Source organism: Eulemur rufifrons, chromosome 28, assembly GCF_041146395.1.
Source record: "Eulemur rufifrons isolate Redbay chromosome 28, OSU_ERuf_1, whole genome shotgun sequence".
Taxonomy (NCBI): Eukaryota; Metazoa; Chordata; class Mammalia; order Primates; family Lemuridae; genus Eulemur; species Eulemur rufifrons.
The window spans coordinates 62,639,767-62,660,791 of record NC_091010.1 but is presented as its reverse complement, the minus strand read 5'-3'; positions in this window follow the sequence as shown (position 1 = coordinate 62,660,791).

Sequence of the window (21,025 nt, the reverse complement as noted above, 5' to 3'; positions counted from 1 at the left end):
CACATCATTGGCAAAGGAGTGTGATTCTAATGAGTGGACAACTCAGGAATGTTGGCTAGTTGGTATTTTCATGAGATGAAAGTGAAATAGTGAAGATGGATGTTGGAATTTCACTCATTTGTCAATGATGATAGCAACTTCTCTGCTGAATCAGATAATTATTTTCTATTACTGGAAGGATATTTTCTCAATTTTTTGTGCTATTCACAATGCAACTGCTATTAATATACATGACACACTTTTAAGTTTCACCATATTAGATTTTTCTCCATCACTTTATTATTACATTGAGACAGTAAACCAAACAAAACAACTTATGCCAATTCCTGTGGTGTAAATACTCCCATCATACCCATTTTAAGCTACCGAGGTGATGTCACTGAACACAGAGTTGGGAAGAGAGGCACAGTCTCACTGTTACATAGTATTTTCAACATACAGACACAATAGATATAAATATCCTCCAAAGCATAAATAATAATGAGTAAAGTAGCTAGAAAGTAATGACTTTTGAGTATTACCTTTGACTTTAATATAATATAGTGTGATTTATTTAATCGTATGTGTAACTTAATTTTTATATGGCATTGTTTCACCAGCTCACAAAATCCTTGAAAGTTTAGCAGTCAACTGCCGGGCCATATAAGAAGGCTTCAGCAGACACTGGCGGAAGGGCCGAGGGGGGGCGGGCAGGAGCCCTGAGAGGGAAGTGCAGTGCTGGGCGTTGCCCCTGGAGGAAGAGCCTGGTGGAGCGGGAGAGTGGGAGAGCGGGAGTGGAGAGAAAGCTAAGCTCCAGCCATGGGCAAGGGCTTGTGGAAAGCCATTCTGACCAGGAGCAGGAAAAACAGAAACAACAGGCTCCTTTTTGCTCTGGGGTAGTTATGACACGAGGAGAGGTGGGCAGCTCCCCTAGCATCACAACCGCTCCCCTCTCAGGTCCCAGCCTACAGGGCATGTCCCCAGAGAGGTTTACTGTGACCACCAGGCTTCCCTTCTCATATCATTCATCCCATTTGACATCTGCCCTCCTTCCCCTGTAGATTATAAGCCATGCAAGGGAAGGGACTGTGTGTTTTCCTGCCTTATCCTCAGAGCCTAGCACAGAGCGTGGCACTTAGGAGGTACTCAATAGATATTTGTAGCATCAAATTAAATGGCTAATTCCAGCCTGGTAATGACTCCAGGCATTGCCTTCCTCGGCCTTATCTCAGCCCCGCTTCCTGTTTGGACTCAGGTTGCTGATAACAGGTGCAGGTGAGCTGCATGGCCTTATCAACTGGGCACATTTAGCGGGGTCAACTTTCAGATTAAAGCAACTGTGGGAGGGGAAGTTTGGGCATGAGGTCATAGAGGGAACCTCTTGGGCTAGTTTCCATGATCTTAAAACAGGTTTGTTCTCTCGTTTATTCATTCATTCGTCCTTTGTTCGTCTAACAGGTATGCTTTGAACACCGACTCCGTGCCCGGCCCTGTATGAAGACAGCTGGCAGCTGGAACCTGCTTGGTCATCAGCAGAGCAAGGTAGGTTGTGAAAGCTTCTGGAATCAGGCAGAAATAGCCTCAAATTCCAGAATTTCACTGACAACCCATAAAAATTTGAGTGTGTTTCTTGCCTCAGTTTCCCTCTTTTGTGAAAAGAGCTATTGAGGTTTCTCTTGCAAGTCTGTTTTGAAGCCCAAAGGTGATGCGATATCTAAAATAACCAGCTCCCAGTCGGAGCTCCATATACAATTGTTCCCAGCACCCAACCACATCCCACATCCCTGCCCAGCTCCGCACATCTCTAAGTGGCTTTTTCCACCTCCTTTTTCATTTGAAAAGCTTGCATTTGTTCTGCATTGGTGTCATTGAGAGCTCCTCCAAGGGCAGTGCCCAGACCGCCAGCATCAGAGTCCCCTGGGGAGACTGTCTAGATGCAAGTTCCCGGGACCTGATGTAGTTCACAGAATGGAACCTCTGGGAGCAGAGCTCAGCAGATGGCATTGCAGACACGGTCCTGGGGCAAAGACGCCTGCACTGGGCACTTGCAGTCTCTGAGAAGCCCCTTGGCAGCAACAACTGGTGCCAGAGATCTAGACTTGGCTTGTAGAGAACCAGAATGAAGACAGGGTCCAGAAATACAGGTGTGCCTAGCAAGGAGGCCAGAGGGGTGGGAGAAGAGGTGTGAATGATGTGGGCATGAAGAAGTAGGGGTGAGATGTGTTGAAGGAGATGCCAGCTGGCAGTCCTGGCCGGGCAGAAGCAAGGAGGGGCCACCTGAGCTGGAGCGTGGCAATCTGCCCCAGCCTGGAGGTGGCAGCAGGCTCCAGGTGCTGGCTCCTCAGGGAGTCACAGGGAGATTCAGGACCTGTACCACCCCCTGCAAGTGGCCTTCTGACAATGAAATTCTCCAGGTCAGTACTGGTTTCAAATATTTTGTCCCCTTATTAGACTGTGTGCCCTGGAGCATTAGTAGCTGCTACCATTGCTGGAGAGCTTCCTGTAGGGGCTCTGTGGCTTAATGCTTGGAAGAGAAAAGGGGTGCTGGGATCAAACTTGTACCCAAATCCTCACTCCGTCCCTGGTAAGGAGGGTGGCATTGGGAAAGTCATGTGACTTTTTGGAGCTTCCGTTTGCTGATCTGTACAGTGGGGATAGCTGCTTACACCTCTCAGGATGGCGGTGAGGAATCAGTGAAAAGATGATGTGCTCAAGCCCAGCATGAAGGCAGCCCACCCACTGTTCCAGAACAGGAGCCCAGGTAGCAGCCTGCCCTCCCCCTAGGGGAAGTCCACATTCCCGGGTGACTCAGGCAGCTCTGGCAGCTGAACAGCCCTGAAGCCACCCACAGTGATGATTTTTTTGTCTGTGAGTTTGATTGACAGGCCTGTACTCAACACAGGAGGTTTGCATTTTTAATGGATGGGAGGGAGGGAAAGGAAGGGGGCGAGTGGTCTAGAGCCAGCGTCTACTCTCTGTCCAAGCAGAAAGTACACAACCCGAGTTGGAAGTGCAAGTGAGCAGTGAAGGACAAGGGGAATTGTTTAAGACCCAGCTCCTTGGCATGACAAGGGTTATGAGGACGGGACCCCAGCAGGCCAGGCAGGGCTACGTGAGTCCACACGATTCCACGCTCAGAGGCCGCAGCTCACAGAGGGCAGTTGCGCCTCAGATTCCAGAAAGGGGCCAGCTTGAGGGCCATGGCTCTGTGGGCAGTGTTCCTAGCTGTCCCCGTCTCTGACCTCACTCCCTTTTTGGCCCCTTTTCCTGGATCTTTATCTTTGACACCAGCAGCAGCAGACAGCAGCGCAAGCCCTCAGCCTGACAGGCTTTCTTGAAGGTGCTGGTGGGAACCTAAAACTAACAACCTTCAGCTTTCAGTGGGTCTTGCGGGGACTTGCTGTGGCCTCCTGGTGGCAGGGAGATGTGTGTTCTGCTGGCAGCCAACTCAAGGCCCCTGAGAGGAGACTAATGGGGCCCCAAAGGCAACAGGAGCACTGGCCACTGGTCCCTCTCCTCAATGCCTCTGTGTTGGGTGATCAGGACGAGAGAAGCCTCGGACTTTGAAAGCAAGTCACAGCCCCAGTGTTGCTGGGTGAGCCTCCATGGTGAGAATCTGTCTCTATGATGCTTTTTAGAATTGCAGTAGCTTCAAGCACATGTTCCGACCACTCCAGTCTCACTCCACCCAGCCCCGGTCCCCCCGGGTAATGGCACTACCCAGTTAATGAATGGAAATGAAACATGCTGTGACTTCCAGCAGCACCTCCTCCCCCATCCACGGCCCCTCCATGTTGGAGCCACGGGCTGGAAGATGCTCCCTTCTCCTCTCTGGTGGGCCAAGGCCCCTCCTCAGTTCAGAGGCACAGCTGGCCCACGGCAGCGGCCTCCGAGCTGTCTCCTGAGCTCCACACTCTCCCCACTCTGCTGCCAGGTTCCACTTTGCAGGGCAGAACTCTGTCCCTGCATCTCCTGTCCCCAGAATGTCAATGCCCTGGCCTTTCTCTGAAGCCTTTTGTCCTCTGCGCCCTCTAGCGATCCGTCAGGGATACAGCAGAGACTGGGTACACCAGGCCCTGCCTACAAGAGCTGCTTCTGTTCTGGAGAACAAAGGAGCCAACAAATATGTAATTACAAATAGTAAGGAGCGCCATGGAAGAAACAGCCCTTGGCGATGGAAACATCTGGGGCAGGAAGGCTTCTCAGAGGAGGTGGCACTCAGCAGTGACCCAAAAGGTGGGAAGCCCATCACCCACCCTTCTCCCTGGACCTCTCCTCTGCCTCCTGTGTCTGCAGCCCACTTTCTTTCACTCCGAATCGTGCTGTGGTGGAAGCAAATTGGCCAAGGCCTGGGATGAGAAACCGCTGCTGCCTTAACCAGCCGTTATCCCCTCCACAGTCTGGGGCCCCAGAGAGAGTTGTGCAGGGGCTGGGCGGGCTTTCCGGGTGGGGGGCTCCCACAGGCTTTGCCCTGAGATCCTCGTGTGGCCCCTGAGAGCCAAGGCTTCTTTTCCTCTCCCTGGTGCTGAATCTGCCCTTGTTCCTTCTTGACCTTCAGGGTCAAGTCGAGGAGGCCAGGGTCCTCTCCCACAAAAGTCCTAGGAAAGAGAAAAGAGCAGCTTCCCCAAAATGGGAGCACAAACATAGAGGCTGCCTGTGGAGGTCAGTGGTTCCAGTCACTACAGTGACCACAGCAAACACTTTGCTCCCAGCATGGCAGCCCAGAGGACCCTGAACCATCTCAGCCATGTTTCCTCCCTGACCCTCCCCTGGAGTTGAACTAGATTGCTGCTCAAGCTACCATGCATCTATCCAATGTGAGTCTGATCTCTGGCAAGTAGTTCCCAAACTTTCTGTAGACAGCTGGGCCCCTAACCACGTGGGTCAGATAAGAAGTTGTGTCTGAGCTTCCTCAGTGCCCTGTGCTCTGCACTGCAGCTGGGGCCAGGCTCAGGGATTCCGGCTCCGAGGGAAGCCCCCAGCCAGGCCCCTTCTCCTCCATGCTGAGTGCACACACCTCCTCCCCTGCCTGGGGCCTTTGAGACCCACATGCCACATCTGCAGCCCTCGCTCTCCTGCAGGCCCAGGTAGCATCTTCTCTGGTCTGTTTCATGTCTCCTACCTTCCTGGGTCCCCAAGCCAATCTGTAAAGACAGCCACTTGTTGTGGTTTGAGAGATGGCCCATCTTGGGCACTCTTTGCTTCCATAACTTGAATGGTGGCTTTGGGCTACTTGCATAGGGTGGTGGTGGTGGTGGTGTTGTTGTTGTTGTTTGTGTTTTTAGAGATGGGGTCTCCCTATGTTACCAAGGCTGTTCCTGAACTCCTGGTCTCAAGTGATCCTCCTGCCTCAGCCTCCCAAGTAGCTGGGACTACAGGCGTCAGCCACCACAGCTGGCTCACATGGTCTTTTTTAAGAAAACATTTATAGTTGGACATGGGGCAGACACTGGGCTGAGGGCAAGCATCATGTAATTCTCACATTCACCAACTCTTGGGGACAAGCACTATTATTTTCTCAATTTGACAGTCGGGAAACAGAGACTCTGAGAGGTTGAGTGACTTCTCCAGGGTTTTGTGACTTGGAAGCGCAATGCTGGGATTTGGATCCAGGATTCCAAAAGCATGTATGCACAGGTGCCAGGCTCGGTGCCTGCCTGGATACCACCTGTCTCAGCCTTTCCCTGAGGACTCGGCGGCTCCTCAGCGTCTGTGGGTTTTAGGAAGACTCTCAGTAGCGAAGTGGGAGGGAACCGAGAGCCCCCCATGGAGCAGCGCTGGGCTCAGGCCCCACCTTCAAAGGCAGAGGCCGAGGTGGGGAAAGGCGGCTGTAAATGCTGCAGCTACCTGCTGCCATGCTGGGGGTGGGTGTGTGGAGGAAGCCGGGGGCTCCCTGGGCTCCCTGAAGTGTCCATGGCTTCAAAGCAGGGGCTGATGGGAGACCTGGGCGCTGTAGGGAGAAAGCAGTGGGAGGTAGAGCACTGTTCTGGGAATGCTCCAAGAGCATCAGGGCTGGCTGGCCACTCCACAGAAGACCTGGTTCCTCCTGGGCACCAGCATGCGGTCACACGGCTAGGGCAGGACTCACTCCCAGGACCTGGCCTTCAAATAGGAGATTTTTTTTCACTGTGCCCTGGGGCCTCCTGAATCCCGGCCAGTGCCTTGGCACAGTGGCTCCAGGAGCTTCAGAATACCACCAAGAACAATAACAGCTACCACTTATTTAGCACTTTCTGTGTGCCAGGCGCTTGCTGAGTGCTTTGCATGTATCCATCATTTGACATGGTCACCACAAGAACCCTTGAGGCTGATGCCACGATTACCTACATTTTACCGTTGAGGGAACATGGCTGGGAAGGGGCAGAGCCTGCGCTGGAGCCCAGGCTTGAGAGGAAACATGTGGCTCCGAGGGCGGAGCTGCAGAAATAGTCATTGGTATTTGCTCAACAAGCTTAAAGGGGGAGGACTCTGGGGAGAGCACAGAGGGTAGAAGAGTATAGATCTCTCTCTCTTTCTCTCTCTCTCTCTCTCTCTCTCTCATACACATGTACACACACACGCACACACACAGAGTCCAGTCATGCTAAGGAGATGATGAACACATTGCTACGCAGAGCTGCACATACCAGGGGCCTATACAGAGCTGCCTGTGTGTTGGGTTTGAAGGTGACAAGACCCAGGGAAGAATGGTGTCCAGGTAGTGTTCCATCCAACCCTCTGCCTACAATTCCCTCCATTCCCTCTGCTTGGCTAGCCTCGCTTTAGCTCAGATCTCTCCTTCTGGAAGCCTCCCCTGATTGCCTCTCTACCCTCCAGGCTGTGTCCCACCATCTTGGCCCTTAGCGCATTGCATCATATTGGTCTGTCTAAGTCTCTCCCCTGGACTGTGAGGTCTCAACGTACCAAGGTTCTGGCATGGCCTCTTCCTCATCTCTGGGTCCCTGTTGCCCAGCCCTGGACCAGGAAGACCACAGTGTCAGGAGAGGGTTATTGAACGGCATGGAGGGGAAAGGAGGTGAGCAGAGCTGTGGAGGAGGGAGAAGGCCAGGCCTGTGGGTGGTGACAGGTGCCTGGTTTGCTTGGAGCAGAGGGTCCCTACAGGAACAAGGTGGCAGGTAGGTAGCTTTGCTGGGGTGACTTGTCCCCATCCAGTTCTCCCAGCCCTGAGTGCTGTGTTAGCAGGAAATTTGGGGAGAGTGCCACAAACTCTCCCACATTTCTTCAAATAAAACCTTGGCCCAGATGCCCCAGGCAGCTCTTCTCTGCAGAATCTCCATGTGTGTTTGTTTTGCCACCTCGGGCTGAGCTGACTGCGAGGACTCGGAATGCGGCCCTGGCAGGCACTCCAGTGTGCAAGGGAAGGGCACGTTTGTGTACAGTCTGGGGACAAACACAACCCAATATTGTGGTCAGGGCTAAGCTGTTGGCTTTAATTCTACACTTCTTGCTCCTGCGGCTTTGAAAAATAAAACATGCTCCGATCAGGCTCGCTTGACAGACAGGAGCCCCAGTCTCGTCCTGAGGAAATAGTCTCCTCAGTTATGAACTCTTGAATGCTGGGAGTTCTGGAGCTGCCACTGAGTCCTCCAAGCCTGGGAGGTGGCAGCAACTGTGTGGGGAAGGAGAGAGAGCCTCCCTTCTGCATGTGGCAGGTCCCCGAGTGCCGAGTACCTGTCAGAGGGATGACCCCGCCCGGGCAAGGGCAGGAGGGGCTGGCCTGGATGTGTCTGCAGGAGGCTGTCCTAGGGGGTGCAGAGACGCTCGCCTAAGGAGGTTCCAGATGTCTGAAGGTTGATCACTAAGAGCCGGGGGGCTTGGAGGCAGCTGCCAGTCTGGGGAACGGGAAATGTGGGCAGAGACAGAGAGGTCGGGATGAGAGCAGGAGCCCGAGAGAAGGGGAATGAGGCAAAAAATCATGTTATTTAGGAGGAGAAAGAGGAGAAGCTGGAGAGAGATGGGTTTGCAGCTGACCGCTTGGGCTGAGTGCCTGGAGAAAGAAGACTAATCCGGAAATTCAGAGTCTAATTATTACAGGGGACAAAGGACCGAGGCAGCAGTGTCTGGGGGAGAGGTGTTCCTGCCTGGATTTAGAGCTTGTGAGTAAATGAATGTGGTAGGAAACATAACGACCCCAAAGACATTCCAATCCCTGGACGCTGTGACTACGTAGCCCCATGTGGCAAAGGGGACTTTGCAGATGTGGTTAAGTGAAGAACCTTGAGATGGGGAGGTTGTCTTGGAGTGTCCAGATGGGCCCACTCTAACCACATGGGCGTTAAAATCGGAAAGCATTTCCCCGCTGCGGTCAGAGGGAGATGTGACTGTAGGAGGATTGGGGAGACGCTGGCTTTGAAGATGGAAGAAGGGGCCACGGGAAATGGCATGCGGGCAGCCTCTAGAAGCTGGGCAGAAACAAAGAAAGGGATTTTCCCCTAGAGCCTCCCGAATGGGATGCAGCCTGTGACACCCTGATTGTAGCCCAGCAAGACCTGTTGAAATTCTGACCCACAGAACTGTAGGATGGTAAGTTGGTGTTGTTTTAAGACACAACGTTTGTAAGAATTTGTAGCAGCAGCAACAGAAAAAGAATACAACAGCAAAGGAACCTCCGGAGCTCTGCCCTCTTCTCCCCACCCACGTTCCCGCCCTGGCCAGCCACCCCCACCTCCCGATGTCCCTGTCCCCACCACCTCCACCCGGACCAGCTCCCCCTACCTCTTCTCTGAACCACTGGCATCCCCTCCATCTGGGCCACCTGCGTAAAGCTGTTCCCCCTTTAGTCTGGCATCTCTTAGATGCCAGAGAGTTATCTTCCCAAAACCCAACTTAGGTGAGGAACATTGTTATGTAAAAACTGGTTTTTGTTACTGTTGCCTGAGAAAGTGTGTCTAGACGCCTGACCTGGCACTCATGCCACAGCTTCCTTCTTGGTCTTTCTCTCTACATTTTCCTTCTTGCCAAACATGTCTCCACCCTGGGTCTCTGTGTGTGCTCTTCCCTTCCCCACCTCCCCACCTTTGCCCATGTTGCTTCCATTGCCTTTAATACTCTCTGTAGTCTAGAGATGCTCAAGGAGTAGCTCTGCTTGAAATTCAAGCCACCCCTGCTGAAATCACTCTTCTCTAAGATCGCTCACTTGGTTTTTTTCTGGGGTAAGAAGACCTCGCTCTGTCTTGCTGTTTGCTTATTGCTCTACCCACCTTGCCTCCCCTGGTCCATGCTAACTCCTGTAGGACAGGGATGGTTCTTGCCCCTGTACACATTTCCTTGAGAAATGCAGGTGAAGAGAGTATGTGTTCAGGCTGCTATAACATATTATCATGGACTGAGTGGCTTAAACAACAATTCTGGGGACTGGGAAGTCTGAGATCAGGGCACCAGCATGGTCAGGTTCTGGTGAGGCCCCTCTTCCTGGTTTCGCAGATGACTGTTGTCTTGCTGGGTCCTCACCTGGTGGCAGCAGAAAGAGGAAGCTCTCATGTGCCATCTTAAAAGGGCACTAATCCCATTCATGGGGGCTCCACCCTCATGACCTAATCACCTCCCAAAGGCTCCACCTCTTAGTATGATCACATTGGGGCTTAGGATTTCCACATATGATTTTGAGGGGGACAAACATTCAGTCTATAACAGAGGGTGAACTTAGCTCATGGAAAGTGGCTGAGTGGTGGAGACATCTGAGACCTTTGGCAAATAATCCCAATGGCGACTTTCTACAGCACTTGACAGTTTTCTAATCACGTACAAATCTATGAGCACATTTGAGTCTCCAGTAGCCAATTTTACCTCGAATCTTTAAATCCAACTGCTGACATTTACTAAGCACTTAGACTTTAATACAAACCCCAGGAGGTGGGGAAAATGCCAAAAGTTTCCCTACAGCTCAGCTAAAAAGAAGCAAAAATAAATTAGAAAAAAATAAAGGAAGCTGTAGTTCTCACAAATGTCAGCTGGTGGAACTGCTACACAAGAATTATCCTCTGAACTCCTCACCACCAGGCCCCAAGACCATTATCATTCCCCCTCCCGTTACAGACAATGTGTCTTTGAGAAGAGGTGACCCACTCAAGGTTCTGTAGCCAGGAAGTGGCAGAGTTGGGACCAGAGCTGGGGTTTCATTCCATACCCTGTGCCTTCTGCACACGTCTGATGGAAGGATGCTTCCAGCACTTTGTCCCAAGGCGATGGACCCCGCTCTGAGCTCTGTGGACTTAAGGAATTTTCTCTACCTTCCCCACATAAAGGCCACTCCCTCACTTGTGTTTCCACTTTGTATGTTTGGGCTGAGAGGTACATACACCATGTGTTACAGGCTAAATTGTCATCCCCTCACCCACAACATTTATATGTTGAAGTCCTAACTCTCAATACCTTAGAATTTAACTGCACTTGAAGATACGGTCTTAAAAGAGGTAATTAAGTTAACATGAGGTCTGTAGGGTGGGCCCTAATGCAATACGACTGGTGTCCTTATAAGAAGAGGCCGTTTGGACAATGGAGAGACGATGGAAACGTGCCCAGAGGGACACCCGTGTGAAAACGGTGGAAGTGTGGCCATCTACAAGCCCCGGAGAGAGGCCTCGGGAGAAACCAACCCTGCCGACACCTTGGTCTTGGACTTCTGGCCTCTAGAACTGAGAAAATCAATCTGTTGTTTAAGCCACTCATTCTGTGGCATTTTATTACGGCAGCCCTAGCAAGTCAAGGTCATACACACCTGTTGCAATGACTAAGAAGAAAAAAGAAAGACTGACAACACCAAGTATCAGGAAGGGGACATTGCTGGTGGGAATGACAATGGTACAGCCGCCTCGGAAAACAGTTAGGCAGTTTCTTACATAGTTAAACATACATCTATCATATGACTCATCAGTTCCACTCCTAGGTGTTTACCCAAGTTAAGTGAAACTTATGTTCACATAAAACCCTGAACATAAATGTTTATGGTAGCTTTAATCATAATTGCCCCAAACTGGAAGTAACCCAAATGTCCTTCAACTGGTGAAAATCCCTTGTGCCAAACTGTTCCATCCAGACAATAGAATACTACTCAACAATAAAAAGGGACAGAGCACTGATACACACGACAGCTGGGATGAATCTCGAATGCACAACGTTAAGTGAAAGAGTCTAGTCTCAAAAGGCCATATACTGTGTGATTCCATTTATGCAACATTCAGAAAAAGCCAAAATTGTAGGGCTAGGACACAAGGCAGCGGTTGTCAGGGGTTGACTACAAAGGGTGGCATAAGGGAATGTTTGAGGCGGGGCAGCTGTTCTGTATCTTAGTGCGCTCCTGGCTGCACAACTGCACACCTAGAATATGTACTAAAAAGAGTGAATTTAACTGAATGTTAAATTTTTTAAGTGAAAAACAATTAGGCTGCAGTTACAAAAGCAAACCTGCAAAGCCATTATGAGTTACTGGAAATAAGATTAAAACCAGCCCCTTTTCTTTGTTGCCGAGGCCTTTCCTCCACATTATCTGTTTGGCCTTCTATAATCCTGTCATGCAAAGCACTGAGTAGAATTGCTCCATTTTACAGATATGGAAACAAAATAGAGATCCCATGGCCATCCTCAGGATCACCAGCCTGGCCAGGGTGGGCTGAGCTGGAACAGAGGAATTCTAACTACAGAGCCAGGCTGCTCTCACCTGGGTCCCCGCTCCTAGTCAATGCAAACATGCAGCCCCTGCCCCAGGCTCCTGAGACATGGGGTAGCTGCTGTGTGGGCTGCCTTCCCCCTGGGGCCCCATGAGGGAGGGGCTGTGTCCGCCCACAGCAGTGCTCAGCAGTCACTGGCTGGGTGCAAAGCTGAACAATGAGTGTAGTTGGTTTGGACCTTTATGCACTTGGGCAGAAAACCAGCTTGCAGCCCCCCTGGAGTGGGTGGTGTTGCATGAGGGGCCCCTGCCAGCAGCCTCCAGCTTCAGCCCAGCCTGACCCAACCTGGCAGTGTCACAAAGGGTGCTGCTTCAGCCGCCAGGGCCACAGAGCAGGGATCCTGTAGGACTGGCCACATGGTCACCCTTGGCTTTCATCAGCTGGGACCCACAGGACCAGAGCTGCCCAATTGTGTCCCATGGACACAATTATTTTACAATTAAGTTTTATTATTATTCAGGTATGGTTTGGCCAACAGATCAGGAGATGACGGCCATTGAAAAGAGAGTTTGTCATATCCACAGACCCCAAGAGAAGAGGGCAGGCCACAGCACAGGGGTATGGGGGCCCTTGGAGACACACTGGGGTCAGTCAGGGATGTCTGGGCAAGAGCCTTTACTGTGGTTTCCAAGGGAACAAATGGCAAGATGGGCTAAGCAGGTGTAGGTTTGGCTAGTTTGAATAATTCCTGTGGGCTCTGGAGTGTAGGGCTTTACCTAGGTGTCTGGTCCCTGGCCCTGGGCTGGTTAGGGCAGGGGAATGGTGGCCTGGAGTGTGAGAGCCCTGTAGAGCAAGGGGTTGGGCTGTGGAGTCCAGATTGGTCAGTTTGCTCCTATGTGTGCTCACAGCCTTCTTGGGAAGAGCAGCCACGAGTATAGGAGGCGGCAAAGAGGGCAACGTTAAATGCAGAGCACGGGAGTGGATGGAAGCTGGAGAATGGGAAGGCGCAGGGTGGCTGATGTGGCCAGGTGGGCTGGAGCCAGGTGTGCTGAGAGAAGACAGTGCAGGTGGGAGGATGCTGGAACCCTGGAGCCAGGCTAGGACACAAAGCAGCCTGGTTTGAGTGGATGCAAGAGTCAGTGAAGGGAGGTGAAGGCCAGCCAAGGAGGGCCTTGGACCCCCAACTAAGGAAGGAGAGCTGTATTCTGCAGTTTTAGGGAGTCTCTAGGGACGTTTGAACAGGCTCTGTCCCCTGTGCTGTCACTTACCCTGTGTTACTTTCAGGAAGTTACTTCATCTCTCTCAACCTCAGTAGCCTCATTCACAGCAAGGCATAACACTCAGAATTAATATTCCCAGAATTATTGTCAAGATTGAATGACGTAACCACATAAGGTATTCAGTACCATATCCAGCACATCGTAGGGCCTCAAAGCAGGAGATACTCAGTGCTCATTGGAAAAGGTGCCTCATCTCTCTGAGCTTCAGATGCCTCATCACTAAAATTGGGGAAATAATGCCGACTGTTGACTTTTCAAAAAGAACATCAGGAAAGTTCGTTCGAGGGCAGGGTGCCCACCATCTTCACAGTCTTAGTGGTCTCAGAAGGTAGAAGGTGGACGAGGGTCTTGACAAGGTTTTAAGTTCTGATCTATGTGATTTTAAGGCAGTTCTTGAAAGACGGGTTGAGACTGGTCTTATGTCTATGGCCTATGACATAAGACCTTTTAACTGGTGAGCACAGTGAGGCGAGGGTCTTAGCGTGAGTGCCGGTGGGCAAGCAGGAAAACAGGTTAGCAGCTTCGACTTCCAGCAGCAAGTATTTCCTGGAGCAAGCAGCTAGCTTAATTTTTGCCTAGTCCCGGTTTTGTTTTAGCACAAAAAAAAAAAATGGAAACCATGCTTTGTCGCAGTATTGTTTAGCACAAGAACAGGGAATTATGTTGATTTCAATAGTAGTAATATTTAACTCATAGGATTACTAGGAAAGTTAAGTGAAATCATGTTGAAAATGTGCTCAGCATCGTCTCTGCTCAATAACCATAGCTAGCTATATAATTAGGGTGAGGCAGACCAGAGCAGAATGTGATGAAGCAATTTAAGGAGGGTGACCAATTGTCCTGGTTTGTCTGGGACTCGGGGTGTTTCTGGAATGTGGAACTTTTAGTTTTAAAACCAAAACAGTCCCGGGATGTGAAATTTTCAGTGCTAAAACCAAGAAAGTCCCAGGCAAATCAGATCCAGTTGGTCACTCTCAGTTCAAGACAGGAAAACCCAAGTGTTGCCCATAGAATGTTTGAAATTTAATTAGGAATTTTTTTAAGCATCAGAAATGTTGAATAATGTTTGCAAGTCTCATAGTAAAATGTGTGGCCCTTAGAGAGCAGAGAGTAAGTTTTCCTGAGTAGCAGAGACACAATCCTTTAGTGAGTATTTGCTAGAATCCTGCTCTGGGGCCTTTGCTGAGGGTGCTGAGATAGCCCTTTGGAAACATCTCGAAGACTTCATTGGAGATAAATAAGTCCCCAGAGGACCAAGCTGTGGGTGGAACCTGAGACCCGAAACCAGCCAGTCACGCTTGGTGCAACAGAGCTCTTTTCCTCTTATTTCTCTCTTCTGTTTGAAGAAAAAAACTGAACTTAAATGAAGAAGCACCCAAAATTGGGGTTAGAACCAAGTGATTCCAGACTTTTCCACTCCTCTTTATGCACCAATGGAGCCCAATGCCACTTATTGAGCCGCTTCTGTGCCAAATGCTTGGATGGTCCATTTAATCCCCACCACTGCCCTGCAAGGAGAGTATTATTACTTTCACATTAAGCATCAGGAAATTAAGGTGGAGTGGGTTTATGGGACTTTCAAAAGGTCACACAGCTATGAAGGGACAGGGGAGCTGGGATTCAAATCTGGATTTGTCAGGAGAGAGCAGAAGTCTTTCTTCTCAGCCTCCTAAGTGTGGGCCATCAACTGCTGGGTGATCAGATCTCCAAGATTAATGAGTCAACAGGACTTTCAAAGCACCATCTGAAGGTAAACAAGTTAGTATCACCTTTCCATAGGGTTTGTGAATTACTTTTCCTCTCTTGGGAGAGAATTGTGGAAATCTACACCTAATTGAGTCCAAGGCAGCGGCTCAAGTTTCTCCCAGGCATCCTTCACTTCCAGCCCCCAGGGGATCCTGGTGGGGTGCTATTTCCAGGAGGGTCTCTCCCTCAGCAGGGAAACTGGAGCAGGATTTGCAGAAACTCCAGATGGCAAGAGAGCCCTGAGGGGCACGTGGCTTAAACCAGATCTGAACTGTTTCCCTCTATCCTGCTACTCAGGCGCAGAGCCCCCCAGCCCCCGCAAGGCCCTAACCACCCTGATCTTATCTCCTCCTGGGGAATTTTCCCACGGGGAGGCAGGAAAGGTCAGCACCAAGTCCTGGGAGCCCTGGGGCAGGTCCATCCCCCTTTGTTGCAGGGGGGCTTTGGGAGAGGTCCCAGAGCCCACACCTGTGTGCTCACTCCCCCACCCCACCCCCTTCTGAGTGGGGGATGCCACTGTGGTGTCTGGCCTGCAAGGGAGGTTTTAGTAAGCTCCCATTTGATAAGGTTTAAAACTGGGCCAAGCTGGGTGTGGGCTCAGGGTTAGAAACGCCAACACCCTAAATTGGCAGGTCCGGAATGCCACATCTTCGCAATTCATGCATCATCTTCACGACTTTCGCCACACATGTGTCCCACTAGTACTACTGTCTGACTTTTTAAATGAAATCTATTTGTTTTATTTTTTAATAAATTGAAAAAGGTAATAGAGGTAAATAGGAAGCCAGTATCTGTATTACATATAGAAAATCATCATAAAAATAAATACAACAAATACTCCTCAGCAGCGAGAAGGAACATCTACAACTACACGCAACGGAGAAGGATGAATCTCACCAACAGCAGCTTGAGGGAGAGAAACTGGAGCCCAGGTGCCTCCATTAAATGACTGATGGCAAAACCAACCTCGCTGTTAGAAGTCAGGAGAGTGATTACCCTTTGTGGAGTGGAAAGGGACAGGGAGAGGGGCTTCCGGGAGCCCAGAAGATTCTGTTTCTCCATCTGGGTTCTGGCTTCACAGGTGATTCTGTTTGTGATGAGTCAGTTTTACATCCAGCTAACATCACTTACGGCACTAAATTCCAATACCCCAAAAACAAAAAAAAAAGTTAAAAATAAGTAGAAATGCAGTGAACACACTACCGTGCTTATTAAATTCTAGCCAGAAACCAGGGTCAGTTTAGGGCCTGGGCCTGAGGCCGGCTCCCTGCTGTTCAGAAGAGGCTGCACAAGTGACGGCAGGGGTCAAAGCTGCGCTAGCCCTGCTTTCTGCTCTTCTCCACAGGTTTGGAGGGGCGCTGGGAAGGAAACGGCTTTCTCACCGTGATTCAAGGCCTTGTCCAAGCACTTGGGAAAACACCGAAGGAGGCAGCTTATTCCCAGTCCCAGGTAAATGATTAAAATGAGATAAGGGTGGAGAGCTGGGGGCCGCAGCTTGGGACAGGAGGCAGGGGGACCTGCAGATGTCAGAGGAATGCCTCGGTGCTGGGGGCAGCAGGAGCGGTGCTCCACAGAGCCTGGGGATGCCACAGCCTGGGCAAAGGGAGGCGGCCCTAGGCTGGCAGGGCGCCACAGGCCAGGTGTGCCTGGATCTGCGCTGTTTACTCACTGGGATCTCGGGTCTGGCCTAGAAAGTGAACTAATGCCCCCACCTTCCCTGGCAAGGTGAGCCAGGGGAAAGGACCCCGTTCCGGATCAGTGCCCCCTAGGTAACACCCCGCCCCCAGATTCTCAGGCTCCCACCCTCACTCACTGCAGCAGGAAGCCCCTTCTGCAAGGATGGGTCCGGGGCCCCAACAACACAGACACCCTCGCAAGCCCTGAGCCCTCCTAAGGGCTGAGCCTGGGCCTCCCGGGCGCCCTCCGCCCCCACCCAGTCGGGCCTGCTCCTCCAGGCGGGTTTAGTATTAAGCGTTAATGATTAAAAGGGGGTTCTCCATTAACCCCGCCGCGGGCCTTTGTCTGCGCTGCCGAGGAGCCTCCTCCTTTGAAATGCCACATAAAAATGATAGATGCCCTCTGCCTCCCTCCGGGGTTCGGCGGGTCCCGTTTCCCTTTAAAGCTTAAGTGGGCAGCACTAGGACAGGTCGGGTTTAAACACAGAACCGGGCCAGGCCGACCGGGGCGCGGGGAACCGGCCGGGCGGAGGCCAGTGCGCGGCCTGGGACAGGGCGGACGCGTGGGGGCCACCGAGAGAGGGGGCGCGCCGCAGGGCCCCAGAGGACTCGGACACAGGGAAGGACCCGACTCTCTGCCAAGGGGCCGGTCGATGGCGAGAATAACGACATCGACCATGAGAACGCTTGGCCTGCCCCTGGCAGGCCATTGTGATGAGCATTGAACGAAAACGGTTTGAGTTTCCAAGCCCAGAACCTACACTGCTCCCCGGCCCTGCAGGCGCCGGCAGCCTCCGCTGCACCTGGCAGCCTGTTAGAAACGCTGAACCTCGCGCGGCTGGATCAGAGCTGCCCTTTAATTAGATCCCTCGGTGACTTGCGTCCACGTTAGCCTGAGCAGCCTGATCTACATAAGCAGTGTTCTAGCAATAGTAATAATACCGGCCAGTGAGTACTGAGTGCTACTGTGAGTTCAGCACTGTTTTAAGCGCCTTCCAAAGTCGTCGTATTTAATCCTTAGAACGTGCCAGCTGCACCATTTTGCAGATGAGCAGGGTGAGGCCCGGGCAAGTTTGGTGCCTTGTCAGAGGTCACACATCCAGGGATTAGAAGGCCAGGCTACAGGAGCTCACACACAAGCACCCGCACAGAAACCCCTTCTGGGTTAGCTCTGGGGTGTGTGTCACTTCAAGTTGGGGATTGTCCTCTGAAATAGCTGGGGGCCAAATCCTGACAGTTTAATGGGCACCCGGCTGAGCTGCATCAGTAGGAAGCACACTTGGCTAGAGAAGCTCCTCCTGGCCCCCTCGGTCTGCTGGAGAAGACATGTGGCAGGTCTCCTCTGCACACTCCAGCTTTTAGAAAGAAACCCCAGTGCTGGATGTAAGCGACCCCCACCGCACCCCCCCTCCTCCGCCCCGTGGCACCGTGAAAGGGTTAACTCAGGGCTCAATCACTACATAAATCTGTGTTTATCTGCTGCAAAGTAAGCTATTTAGTTTTCTGATTTACAATCCTTGGTTTTCATAAAAGTCAGTCATTCCCAGTAAAAGAATGTGGGTTAGATTTATAGGATCTGCGTTAGTCTTTAAACCCAAAGCTGGTCTATGACTCACCCTCCATAATGTTTTTGCTCTAGTCCGGAGATATTCATGTGCAAAGAGAAAGAGTCAGATCTCTGCCCTGAAAAATAAGACTTTTGGGGGGAACTAATTATAATGGCGTCAATTGTACTACGCTTGTAAACTTGCCGTCAGCCGGCCCCCCTGGAGCCTGTTTTCCAGGGCTTTTATTCTGCAATAAAATGTGCTCTGGTTTGCAGCTTGGCATATAAGACCTCCACTGGTATGAGCAAATGTTTTTTCCTACCAAATTATTAGAAATAAACAGCCCACCAGTGGAAAGGCAGAAAAATTATAAGCAAGGAAAATAAATCTTGGAATGTTTGCGTTTGGTGATTTTAATAAAATTGGTCACTTAGCCCAGCAGCCCAACTGGCTAAATGGAGCCAGCCTGGTATTTTTATTTTAATTTGAGTTTGTGTTTTGCCAGTGTGAAATGGGGTCAAGGCAAGACACCATGGAAAAAGTCTTTGATGTCTCCTTGAAAAATATTTTGCACTGTGACTTCATGGTATTTAGTGTCGTCTCCCCCTCCCCACTGCCAGCCTCCATCTTCACAAGCTGCATGTCTAACCCACGAGCATCACACATAATAAAATATCACCATCATCAACAATCCTCCTTCCAACTCCCTCCCCTCCCCCAGCGTGGTCAGAATTCAAGGCAGAAAGTCTTACAATGTAAAATAAAAATGCTGATCAAGATAACAGAATATGATTAAAGGGGATGGAGCCTTTTTAAACTTTCTCCAAAGCAAAGCCAAGGTGAGGGGCCCAAGTGCAGGAGGAGGGAAGGGAAGGAAGGTCATATGGATTGGGCTGACGGCCAGTCCAAATAGAACTGGGTTAAGAGGCGAACGCTTGCCAGTGGCTTGAGAAATGGAGAGGGATGGATTGGGAAGGATGGCAGAGAGCAATGATCCCAAAATAAAAGCAAGTTCTCCTTTGCCAAATGTATGAAAGAAAGATGTGGTTATATTTGCGAGAGTTTTAATCCAGTGTGAGGAATGTGAAAGACTTAGAAATTTTTGCTCTTGGTGGAAGTCAGGAATTGTTTATTGCAGACCTACAAGGTGTTGGTCAGGACCCCGGACACACAGATGACTGTAACTGGGCTTGACTTTTTCCTGGACCAGCAAGGGAAAAGATGAGTCGACAATTTTAGACAAGGAAGCAACACACACAGAATGGGCCAAATCTACCATGTGTAGTTCATTCGAGTTTCAATGTCCCTGGGACAAAAACAATCCTGTTGAGTCTCTTATATCCTCATTTTCACCTTCATCTCAGTGCACAGCATCGTAGTGGGGAGGTCCCTTGGGACTCTCAACGACGAACAAAATGTGGTCCCTGCCCCACTGAGTTCAGTGGAACAAAGAAGACGAACGCAGACCACTGCAACACGCCATGTAGAAAATGATAAGAGCAATATGGGGGAAATTATGTGTGAATCTGGAAAGCAAGGAAGGCTTCAGGGAGGAGGTGGCTCTTGAAGACTCAGTGGGAGTTTGACATGTGAAGGGGAGGAACAAGGATAATCCAGGGAGAAACAAGAATGAACAAAATTGTTTAGAAGTAGGAGGGTGTGTTCTGTTTGGAAAGAGGCAGGAGACTTTTGTGGGTGCTTCACGGGGCGTGTGCTGAGTCTAGAGGCTGGAGAAGGGAATCTAGGCCAGGTACAGATAAGCTCACATCCCTGCTGAGAAACCTGGACTAGATCCCATGAGTATGGGGGCCCTTCCCTGGCCCATGAGCCTGGGGTTCCAGAATATGCTCTTCCTCCCTATTACAGCACTTTCACCTGTAGTACGATGTCATGTTATCTCCCCTACTGGATCATGAGTCCCCAAGAGGCCTGTCCACTGTTAGACTACCAGCCTCAAGCACCATGCCTGGCACAAAGTAGGTATTCAAGAAATATCGCATGGAGAATGAGTGGAACAGAGTTTTCAACGTTTTCATGGGAATGATTTGAAGGCTTGTAGCAAGAGATAGGTAGCTTGAAGCCGGGCTTTGGAGAACTTGGACTTTGGGTCCTAGGGTGGACTGGAGTAGAAAGAGCCAGAAAGAGATTCATTGGCATTGGTGTTTGCAGGCAGCTGGGGGCTGTGGGAAATGGAAGGGATGTGAATGCCAGACAGAGACTAGGGGGTTCAAAGCCAGGGTCAGGGGAGATGGCAATACTGGTATCACAGATGGGGAGGCCAGGGTACAGAGCAGTTTGAAGACAATTATGGCAAGAGGAGAAGAAGAAAGGAGTAAGGGAGGGAGGGAGGGAGGGAGAGAGGAAGGAAGGAAAGATGGGAGGAGGAAGAAGAGGGGAGGAGGAGAGGCTGGGAAGAGGGGAGGAAGGAAGGAAGGAAGGAGGGAGGGAGAGAGGAAGGAAGGAAAGATGGGAGGAGGGAGAAGAGGGGAGGAGGAGAGGCTGGGAGGAGGGAAGAGAGGAAGGAAGGAAGGATGGGAAGAAGTTGATTCAATTTAGAATATGCTGCATTTCAAGTGTGCTGTGACTCCCAGCATTGAGTTTGTCGCAGGCAGGTAGAACAGTAAGTCGCAAAAGAGACAATGCAAAAGGAAAGTCAAGGTCAGAGCCTGGGAGGTTGCCTGTTTTTAGGAGATGGAGCATCAGACACTAAATCTGAAATTCCCTTTTTTATGATCTCTGTTTTTTCTACCCATTTTAGTTGAAATCACTTTGGACTCACAGTGGGTTGGCCAATTTTCCTCTGACCTTGTTTTGTTCCTAAAGCCTCATAAATTGGGGGCCTCTCTAAGCATGTCAAGAGTACCCCACTCCAGCATGTTAGGAAATAGCCCGGCTGGCAGAAACCCTGAACTTCGTGTCACATTGTGATAAACGCTCCTGGACGGTGAACGGCTCTCCCCTCTGAAGGCTGTACATGTTGGCTCTTTTGCAATGACACCCATTGTCTGCTGTGAGAGCATCTAAGAGCAAGTGTTTGCTGCTCATAAATTGGAGCTGGTTTGGAAGATCCATGAGGGATGGAATGGGACATTCACACATAAGTGTTCATTTGAACACCTGTTTTCAATTGTTTGGGGTGTATACGTAGAAGTGGAATTGCTGGATCACCCGGTCATTCTCTGCTTAACTTG